The sequence below is a fragment of the Theropithecus gelada genome, chromosome 4 (genome assembly GCF_003255815.1).
Source record: "Theropithecus gelada isolate Dixy chromosome 4, Tgel_1.0, whole genome shotgun sequence".
NCBI classification, from domain to species: Eukaryota; Metazoa; Chordata; class Mammalia; order Primates; family Cercopithecidae; genus Theropithecus; species Theropithecus gelada.
The window spans coordinates 66984670-66995614 of record NC_037671.1 but is presented as its reverse complement, the minus strand read 5'-3'; the positions used below and the strand labels follow the sequence as shown (position 1 = coordinate 66995614).

Genomic DNA, 10945 nt, shown 5'->3' with positions numbered 1-10945 from the left:
TGGCCTCAAACAATCCTCCCATCTCAGCCTCCCACAGTGCTGGGATTATAGGCCTGCCTGAGAAATGAGCCTGGCCAGTGAGAAAGATTTCATGTGTAGTTCTTTAAAATTGTATGCCACAAAGTTCTCTCACAGAATAATTTGTGATTTTGAGGATGCAAAATCATCTATATTTACTATGTCTCCTCTTAAAAACATTGATTAAAATATACATATAAACACATGTGTATTGTATATGTTATATATAAAATATTTTCTATATATAAATATATTAAACTTCTTTGGAATATGTATCAGAAATAAATACTATCCAAAACCACAAAATATTTTAGTAGCAATTACATTTTGCATAGATCTCATAAAATATATTTTGAAAGACAAAAATCTAAAAATACTTTAATAAAATTATATTTTAGATAGTATTTTTTTAGTTAAAAGGTTTTGCATTTAATGTCTTACCTTAAGTTTATATGTCATTGAGATGCCAATGTTTTAATGAAAAATTAGAATATAGAGTATAAAATTAAATATCACCTATTTGTCTCAAATAAAAAGTACAGGGAGTATTAAATAGGAATGACAGTATAGTAACAATAACAGAACTTGTAGGTTTTCCCAAATTGAATTAACTCTATTTCTCTGAGTTCAAGGAGTATGGAAAGTTGAATGTTTGATCGATCAGCAATTATTACATTATCAGTTTACCACCATTCAAATACTACAGAAGGCATTTCTCTATTCACATTGACTTCTTAAGTAAGTATGCATATGCTGAGCTATAAATAGTTTGCTTTCCATGTTTGGTCTCTAAGCACTAAATATGTAGACTTCAAATCAGTCTGTGCAACCCAGTGGCCTTCTCTCCAGAGGCATCAGTAATGCATTTGGCAAATGCCTTGAACCATGAATTGTAAATTAACTTAGTTATAATCTTGATAATATGAAAAAAGACTTCCCAAGACTTATTTTTGAAATGATAACATTAGAAAAAAGAAACAACAAACTACAATTATCATCATTTCTACTTCCTGAAAATTCATTTGAGGTAACCTCTGCTGGTCACAGCTCTACATTTACATACAGTTCTGACCCTCTTTTTGGCTGAGCTGTGGTCAATACACTCTGAAGGTATATCTCCAGAACCTTTTGTTTGATTGTCAAAAATCAACTCTTCTCCAGCATTTATAGTTCTCATGGAACACAGTGCTATTTAGGGAAGGCAAGTGTCAAATTATCAATGAAAACATTGAACACCTGAAGTTTTGGGTCATTACTGTGATTCACAGAATGAGATACAGTTCCATATTGAGCTGCATCCACCGTGAGTTCATCAGATGCATAATCCAGATCCTGTGTTGTCATATAACCGCCCTCATATTTCAGCTTTTTCACTTGTGATTACCTTTCCAACACATTCAATAACAAAACTCATTCTTTTAATCTTCACATGGATTTTTACACCCCAGCCATGGTCATTGATACTGTGAAAGATGCAAAATGAATTACTGTGTGCCTTTTTGTACAATCCTATTGGTACAGTGAGGCCCACATTGACAGCTTGAGATACATTTATAGATGGGAGTAACAGGTGGAATTTTAATTTGTTGGTTTTTACTATAAGTCAAAAGAACTCCAGCTTTAGCAGGACAACATTTTTCAAAGAAGCAACCTGTGCATGAACAATCAAAGGTGGCTTCATTTACTAAGCTGATTCCAGGAGCTGGTTTGTGTTCATTAATGTAGCAGGAGTCTGAAAGTGGGCCTTCTAAGTGAACCCTATTTTCAACAAATTTATCATTCTGTCTTCTGTTGAGTTCATCTTGCCATCTCTGCAGGACTATCCTTTGTTTGGCCTTCATTACAATGTACTTGGCAATGGCAGGTTTCAAATTTTGTTATTGTCTTTTGGAGTTATTGCTTTGCCTTTCTTTACCTGACATAAATAATTATGCTCACTATTAAAGAATTGCTGAAACAGTCATGAGCCCTTGAGATTTTGCAAAGATTCTTAAGTATTTGTAGAATCTAGCTGTCATTTTCATTTTACAAGATATAATTCCATATTCTTCACTGCCTTGTAGTCACACAAGTAGTCGACCAATAGATTGGTGATTCCAACCTATTTACTTGTGTGCTTTTCTTTTCTGCATATTTCCTGAAGAATATCAAGTGTAACTAGCCAAGGCACCATGCCAAGCTCCTTTATGCCGTACCCCAGCTGCTGCCGCCTTGTGGATATTTCATTCAAAATCTAACAGGATAGCTCAGGTGAACTAATGCCCACCCTTGCTCAGTCCTGTGAGACTTGGGGCCAATGCTGGGGGTCTGGTACCTGAGCATCTTGACATCACTGCAGGCCCACCTTGGCCACAGTGTCCCAATACTGTATTGTTTTAATAACTACTTTTACTAGGCACTTATTATATGTCATCATCTCTCAGTATTGTACATATATTATTTAATATCTAACACTCTTTGTGTAGGCATTGTTATCTCAACTTTCCAGACAAGGAATTTGAGACTCAGATACAGTAAAATAATATACCACAACTTGCTCAGATAATTAACATCATGACTAAGTAGCAAATCAAGTTGTGAGTGACTGAAACACAATATCTTAAGCACTACACTGTAATGCCTGGCTTAGGAATAAATACTGTGTATCATAAGCAATATCCTAAGATCACAATATTATATAGATACATTTGACAATGTTAGTATTTAGCATTGGAATTTTTATATGACAAAGACATCTACTCCACATACAACAAATGATATCATTGGGTGATTTTCTTGAAAAGTTAACCTAATCTATATAGTTAAGGGCCATATGTATGTAACTAAACTCCACCAGATTAAGTCTGCACATTTTGAATTTATTTGAAAATATTTAACTTTCACCATTTATTTGTTTCACCTAAGGAGAATATCTCTCTGTCCAATGCCTTACATGATATGAATTATATTATATGCCACCAAGGACTTTTATTCACTCCCAAACCCATTACTTGAAAATTAGAAAAATCAGAAATGTTAATTAAAAAATTAATGTTTGGCAAAGTGCACTGTTTAGGGACACTCTTTGTATTTGTTCCTTCTTCCAATAATTCACAGTTCTTCATAGAAAAATGATGGAAGAATGACCTTAGAACAGCAAAGATTTGACTGTATCATCTGATAAGAAATATAAAACATTATATTAAATAATAATAGAATAGTGCAATACATGTCCCATGCTGCATCTTTATGCAGTCTTTGCCCCTCCTTTATGTATTTAAGCACCCAGTAATATTATTCTTCAATAATCAAAGATGTCTTAATATAACTACCTTATTTAATTTAATGCCTTAAGTTAAATCCCTTATATTTAATGGGTATTTATACATGTATTTCAATGAATTGTTCCATTTTGTAGTTGTTACCATCTTATAAATGAGCAAAGCAAGCATTTTACATTTTGTTTTCATTTTTAGGTGAAAACAAGAATAATTAAAAATAAAATGACAGGTTTTTAAGCTCCAATGAAATAACACCTACTTTGACTGAAATATAAAATTCTTTATCATGTATTTCCAGCTTTTTTTCCCAGCTTTCTTGCCACTATCTTTTGCTGAGCATTATAGGGTCTTATAACATCACTTTATTCTTTCCCAAATGCTCAACACATGTTCATGCCTCAGGCCTTCATGAGGTTGTTTCTCTTCATGTTCCTTCTCTTGGAATGCCTTCTTTTTTTTTTTTTTTTTTGTGAGACTGAGTCTGGCTCTGTCGCCCAGGCTGGAGTGCAGTGGCCGGATCTCAGCTCACTGCAAGCTCCGCCTCCCGGGTTTACGCCATTCTCCTGCCTCAGCCTCCCAAATAGCTGGGACCACAGGCGCCCGCCACTTCGCCCGGCTAGTTTTTTTGTATTTTTTAGTAGAGATGGGGTTTCACCGTGTTAGCCAGGATGGTCTCGATCTCCTGACCTCGTGATCCGCCCGTCTCAGCCTCCCAAAGTGCTGGGATTACAGGCTTGAGCCACCGCGCCCGGCCGGAATGCCTTCTTTATCTGTTAAAATTTTATTCATGTTTAAGCTGATTTATCATCTGTCTTTCTTCAAGGAGAACTTATCACTCATTAATTCATTCTGATGAAATTTGAAAAATAAATTTATTTTCTAATTCATTTATCCAGAATTACTTATCAAATTCTTTATAAGTGCTAGCTACAGTGGGAAATCAGATGGTTAATATTCACAAATGTTGCCTTTACACAATCTTTTGTAATACATTTATATTACACGTGTTTTGTTATGATGCTGTATTTATCTATCCCTCTCCCAAGAGGTGATGAAAGGATAGAGAGACTATGGAGTAGAGATTTTTGCTTATCTTTGTATCCTCAGCACTGAGCATTGCTACCTAACACATTCCTTAAATGATTAAAGATGAATGCATAGTAGTTTTTAAGAGGCATATATCTGAAAAATAAGGAAGTGAGAAGCAACACTTAGATTTTCTAAATCCTCTACTGTCCACTGTATTGTAGTGACTCCAATAAGAATTCACTAGGAAAATAATCATTCTACTAATCTCTGTGATTCGACCATTTTTTGTTTTCAACTGATAAAATTCGCCGATTGCTTTCAAGCATCAAATTAGTGTCAAGTGTAAACTAGGCATGAAAGTGAGGTGTTGCTAGTCACTTTATTTGTTTTGAATACGTTACTAAAGCGTCCACAATTGGGGACAATCATTATGGATGGTCAATTGGTTTAATATGTGTTTTAATAGTCTAGAGAGACATTAGACCTTCCTTTAACAAACACAAAACTAGATCTATAACATGGGTCAATAAACAGAGAACATTGATATAGTTTGGCTGTGCCCCCACCCAAATCTCAACTTGAATTGTATCTTCCAGAATGCTCAGGTATTGCGGGAGGGACCCAGGGCGAGGTTATTGAATTATGGGGGCCTGTCTTTCCGGTGCTATTCTTGTGATAGTGAATAAGTCTCACAAGATCTGATGGGTTTATCAGGTGCTTCCGCTTTTGCTTCCTCCTCATTTTCTTTTTCTGCTGCTACGTAAAATGTGCCATTCACCTCCTGCCATGATTCTGACACCTCCCAAGCCATGTGGAACTGTAAGTCCAATTAAACTTTTTTTCTTCCCAGTCTCGGGTATGTCTTTGTCAGCACCGTCAAAACAGACTAATACAAACATTAATTATAACTAAAAGAAAATGACTTCCCCATAAAAAATCCTCTAAAATAGCAAAAGAAGTCAATATGTATGTCTTCACATTTGAATACAGCACATGATTACAAAAATCATAAAGATAATTTTAAAGCTTTTTATGTGAATTAGGAAGCTGTGTCTTTTCAGTTACAAGCAAAGGATTACTGAACTAAAGAGTCTCAATATTATATGTAAGCTATAATTATGTGCCTGTGATATTGGCTTATGCTAGTTTTTATTGTATTAGATAACAAAAACTTCAAACATGTCTCCAAAATGATGACAATAATCTATTCAGTCATCAGATTAAAAGTCTGTAACAAATATGTGTCTACTGATCTAATACATAGATACAATTTGAGAGAGACTAAAGATAGTAAATGGGAAAAACAACAGTGTTTCAGTACCAGAATGGCTTGAGAACTAGCCAACATTAAAGACGAGGAAAGGTAATTTCCTTTGAAAAAATTGTAAGCTCTTCTACTGTAATTTTTTAAAGTTTTTTAATATTATTATTATACTTAAATTCTGGAATACATGTGCAGAATGTGCAGCTGTGTTACAAAGATATACACATGCCATGGTGGTTTGCTTCACACATCAACCTGTCATCTACATTACGTATTTTTCCTAATGCTATCCCTCCCTTAGCCCCCCAACCCCTGACAGGCACCGGTATGTGTGACGTTCCCTTCCCTGTGTCCATATGTTCTCATTGTTCAACTCCGACGTATGAGTGAGAACATGCGGTGTTTGGTTTTCTGTTCCTGTGTTAGTTTGCTGAGAATGATGGTTTCCAGCTTCATCCATGTCCCTGCAAATGATATGGGTTTTTTATGGATGCATAGTATTCCATGGTGCATATGTGCCACATTTTCTTTATCCAGTCTATCATTGATGGGTTGGTTCCAAGTCTTTGTTATTGTGAACCCTGTTGCAATAAACAACTTTATAGTAGAATGATTTATATTTCATTGGGTATATACCTAGTAGTGGGATTGCTTGGGCAAATGGTATTTCTAGTTCTAGATCCTTGAGGAATTGCCACACTGTCTTCCACAATAGGTGAACTAATTTACACTCCCACCAACAGTGTCAAACCATTCCTATTTCTCCACATCCTCTCTAATATCTATTGTTTCCTGACTTTTCAATGATCTCCGTAATGACTACTGGGTAAATAACGAAATTAATGTAGAAATAAATAAGTTCTTTGAAACCAATGAGAACAAAGACACAACATACCAGAATATCTGCGACACAGCTAAAGCAATGTTTAGAGGGAAATTTATAGCCCTAAATGCCTATAGGAGAAAACAGGAAAGATCTAAAATCGACACCTTAACATCACAGTTAAAAGAAGTAGAGAAGTAAGAGCAAACAAATTCAAAAGCTAGCAGAAGACAAGAAATAACTAAGAACAGAGCAGAACTGAAGGAGAGAGAGACACAAAAAACCCTTCAAAAAATCAATGAATCCAGTAGCCGGTTTTTTGAAAAGATGAACAAAATAGATAGACTGCTAACTAGTCTAATAAAGGTGAAAAGAAAGAAGAATCAAATAGACACAATAAAAAATGATAAAGGGGATATCACCACTAATTCTACAGAACTACTATAATTTATTGAAAATGTTTAGTTTACATAAATATTACAATTCATGGTTCATGAATAAATTACTTTTCAGGACAGTATCGATTTTGCAATAGCACTCACTTACTTCATTTCAGGCACCAGGTGCTATGTAAAGGCAATACTATAGCAATATTCTCTTTTGCGAGTGTAAATTCTCCAAACCTTTCATCTTACTTCTCCATTCCACTAAGCTCAAACCTTGTTACTTATATTCTTACTCCATCTTGGATTTGATGCATAATGTTGGATCCTGATTAGGACAACTTCTTTCTATGATTATAGCATTAATCTTTAGGTGGTGTCTTAGACAATGAGTCGCTCTTTGCCACTCTTCCTTCCTAAATTCCTTTCCTTAAGAATGACATTCATAACAGTCTTCTTTAAGCCTCTCTCAGAGCACAGGTATTACTACCTACCTTTGATTTCAATATATGTTGACTCGGTAAAATAAAATTTTCATTAATAGAAAAAAAGAAGTGTAATCCTAAAATGTTCCCCAGTAATGTGTTGTGAGTAAATATAAAGGAGTATGGTAGAAAGAGAGAAGTAGGTAGAGGAAATAGAGGTAAATCAGTACAGATAAGAAGAGTAAGAGAAGACACGTATCAAACAATTCACTCATATTACATGCATGCATTCCCGCACAGAGTTAGGTCTTTGGATGATATTAACTATTGTGGAACTGAATTTCTTGGAAGTCTGACATCATAGTTTTTAAAGCTGTTTTGCATTTTTATTGATATATTATTTTTGTGTTTTGTTCATTATCAAGTCTATGTTTACATATTCAAATCTAGCAGCTAACACTTTTGGATTTCAGGCAAGTTATATAAGGTCTCAATAAAATGTGAATAATAATAAATTACCCAGCAGGGGATATGTTATAAATAAAATGACATGTATAAATTCCCAGTAAATGTACTTGGAAACATTTAATACTTATCTATTATTATTTTAAAAGTAGTATCATCGACATTATCATTATTATGCTATTGTTATGAAACACTTTTAAGAAACCATCCTACTTAAGTAGCACTGCTTTTAATTTAGTTTGTATTACATAAAGGTATATTCTTTATACTATTTTATTGCTGATGTAAATTATCTCATTCTTCATTTAATATTTATAATATACCTCTTCGTCCTTTCCATGTTACTATTAGTCTGTCTTACATTTTTTAAAGCTTAAAAGAGATTCTCAATAAATCTGAATAAAAAGATATGACTATTAATATCAATAAGTAATGTTTATTCACAGCTTACTACATACCCACCCTAATTCCATAACATTTTGTATATTTTTAATTTATTTTACTTAAAACTATCTTATCTCTTTTTATTTTATAAAAATTTAGACTTGTAGAAGATAAATGAATTTCCCATTGAATTCCCATTAATAATTGGGAAGGCCAGAATATGAACTCACCTCCTCATCAGTCTCAAAGATGCTTTAAGTATTCTGCCGTAAATGCTCCTGTACTGCCTTTATGCTAATTTCTTAGCAATAATAAAGTTACCATTTCAAATGTTCATGCCATGGCAAAAACTAAGAAATTATCATACAAATAAACCGAGGAAAACTTAACTTATGCGTGTATGCTTTCCTAGTATTTATTCAAAATTAATTTTCCCTTTTATTTTGTCTGAGAACTAAATGACCAAGAAAGAAATGTTCAAAAATAATGTCCCTCAAGTTTGGTAGATTCTATTAATGACAGAGTAAGGGAAAAAGAAACAAAATTGAAAATCGAAGATTAATATTAAAACACAGCCAATTAAAAGCACTTTCAGTGTAAATTTGATTTTATGTTATTTGTGGTTGAATCATGTTTGGGTTTAATTAAATTTACCTTTTAGACACCTAGACTTAGACTTAAAGTTTATATCGACTGAATCTCTTGTAGGTTTTGCTTGTATTTTGTGAGTGTCATAATGACTTCATGATAGTTCATGAGAGTGGACTGATTACCTTCCTTTCTATGTCCAAATGTTGTATAATTACTAACTGGTATACAAAATAATGATTAAGCAAATCAATAATCTTTTGAAACTTAACATCAATTTGAACTAGTTCCCCCAATGTTTGAAGTAGTTCTTTGAAAGTTTTTGAAAGAACAACTTGTCATATAAGACTTACATTTAAATGATGAAAGAATCTTGTGCCTTTTACTACATTTTTACTAAATCTTGGTGATAGTGCATATATGGTAATATTCAGAGTCAGAAAGAAAAATGTACGTTAGAAAAGAGGGAAAAAACGACTTTCATAACTATCATTTTTCTCATCAAGTGTTCATAATATTTAAGAAATTAGAATGCAGCTATTAAAGCAGTGCTCAGATTTTTATTTTGTTTTCCAATCTGCCAAATTAATCTGTATGAATATTGCATATCTGTATGTGTATATCTATTTGTATCTTAGTCATCTTTGGAAGAATAAAATTATTTTCTTTAGAACATATTAATCTAATTTTTTATTTCTATAATTATCTACTAAGTAAACAAGGTAAAAATAAAATTTATTTTGGCAATACCTGAGGAGGAAAGTATATTAATTTATTTAAAATATTTTGTTTATATTTTTTTCATGATTTTGCTACATTTTGAAGCAGAAAGGAGCCATATAGTAGATACTACTGTACAAATATATGTTTACATACACATGCATACACAGAGAGAGAGAGAAAGACAGAGACAGAGAATACGAAGCTAAATCACCCACTAGTGCCTATAATAGGTCCTCAATAAATATTTAGAAACTTGAGATATAATTTCTGGCTACATAAAGGCAAGCAAAAATATCAGTATCAAAAGAATAAATATTTGAAAAAACAATGAAATAAATATTTAACTGAAAGTCAGAAAACACATTTTTAATGAAAGTAGGTATTATGACTTAGAGCATTAATATCAGAATATACTGCTCAATTTATATTTACATAATTAGTAATTTATAGTCAATTCACTGGGAATAATAAATCAAATAAACAATAATTTGGAACAATTTGATTGCAGCCTTTCAAGGAAACTTAGAAGAATAATTTAGACTTGATTTATGTGCTAGAGGCTTGAATTAGCTTTTAGCCATCCTTTTACTACCAGAGTTGGTTTTGAACACAAAATTATAGAACATTCTCTCATTTGATAGGTTTTTGGGTAGAATGAAATATTATCACTTACTTTTATATGCAAATTTTATTCTAGTTTTTGCTTCATCACAATTAGCGTGGAAAATAAACGTAACTACAAAAGACTGACATCCAGAGCTCACATCTCACTGCTGCTGTAGTAAAGTTGATTGATTTAAAATGGAAATCTATATTGGCATTTGCACTACTTTCTTTAAATCTTTCACTTACCAAGTAGTTGCATATATGCTGTAGGGCTTACCTACTTAGGGATAGCTGTTTGTTTAAAATACAATGGTGATTGAATAGCTAGAAGCCATAACATTTGTCCTACAGAATAAAACACCTCAAGAGAAAGAAATTACTTATATGGCTGTAGGGCTATATCAGACACAAAATACGCCTTTCTAGCAGTAGCTTCTGAGCTAATCAATGGCAGAATTATATTTTTAAAAAGGCCAGTGCACACAAATGTTCTTTGTCATATTTGATTATAAAAAATATAAATTGATGAATAAATTTTGTATCCCAGATAACAGTTAGCTCAATATTTTACTACCTCTAGTCTTATCTTGAGAATATGTATTATGGTAACCCAAGTACTTTCCCCCCGCCCATATACTTTTAGGGCAAATTTGCTCCATATGCTATTAAGCCAAAGTTTTTCAGTATTAATGTTCTTCACAGTTTTTCAGAATAGAAACTATTTTCTATTTAGAATGCTTTCAGAAGCTTGAGGCTTGAAAGCACTTGCTGTAGTCAACACCTTAGAAAAATAATATAGCCTTCAGATCTCTGCAAAGTCACAATAGATGAAATACGTTTACATTGGAAAACCATGCTATGGTCCAGATTCTTCTGGGATCAATGAGTAAGTAAGCAATAATTAAATACTCAAAGACAGTTCGCCAAACAGAGTTAGAAACAAATGCTAATGCTAATGGATTGTAAGGGAACTCAAG

The 10945-nt window shown here is 33.0% G+C and overlaps 1 pseudogene; it reads right to left on the bottom strand.

Moving 5' to 3' along the window:
- Positions 1-924: 924 nt before the first annotated feature.
- LOC112622600 lies at positions 925-2198 on the bottom strand (annotated as a pseudogene).
- Between the last annotated feature and the right edge of the window lie 8747 nt (positions 2199-10945).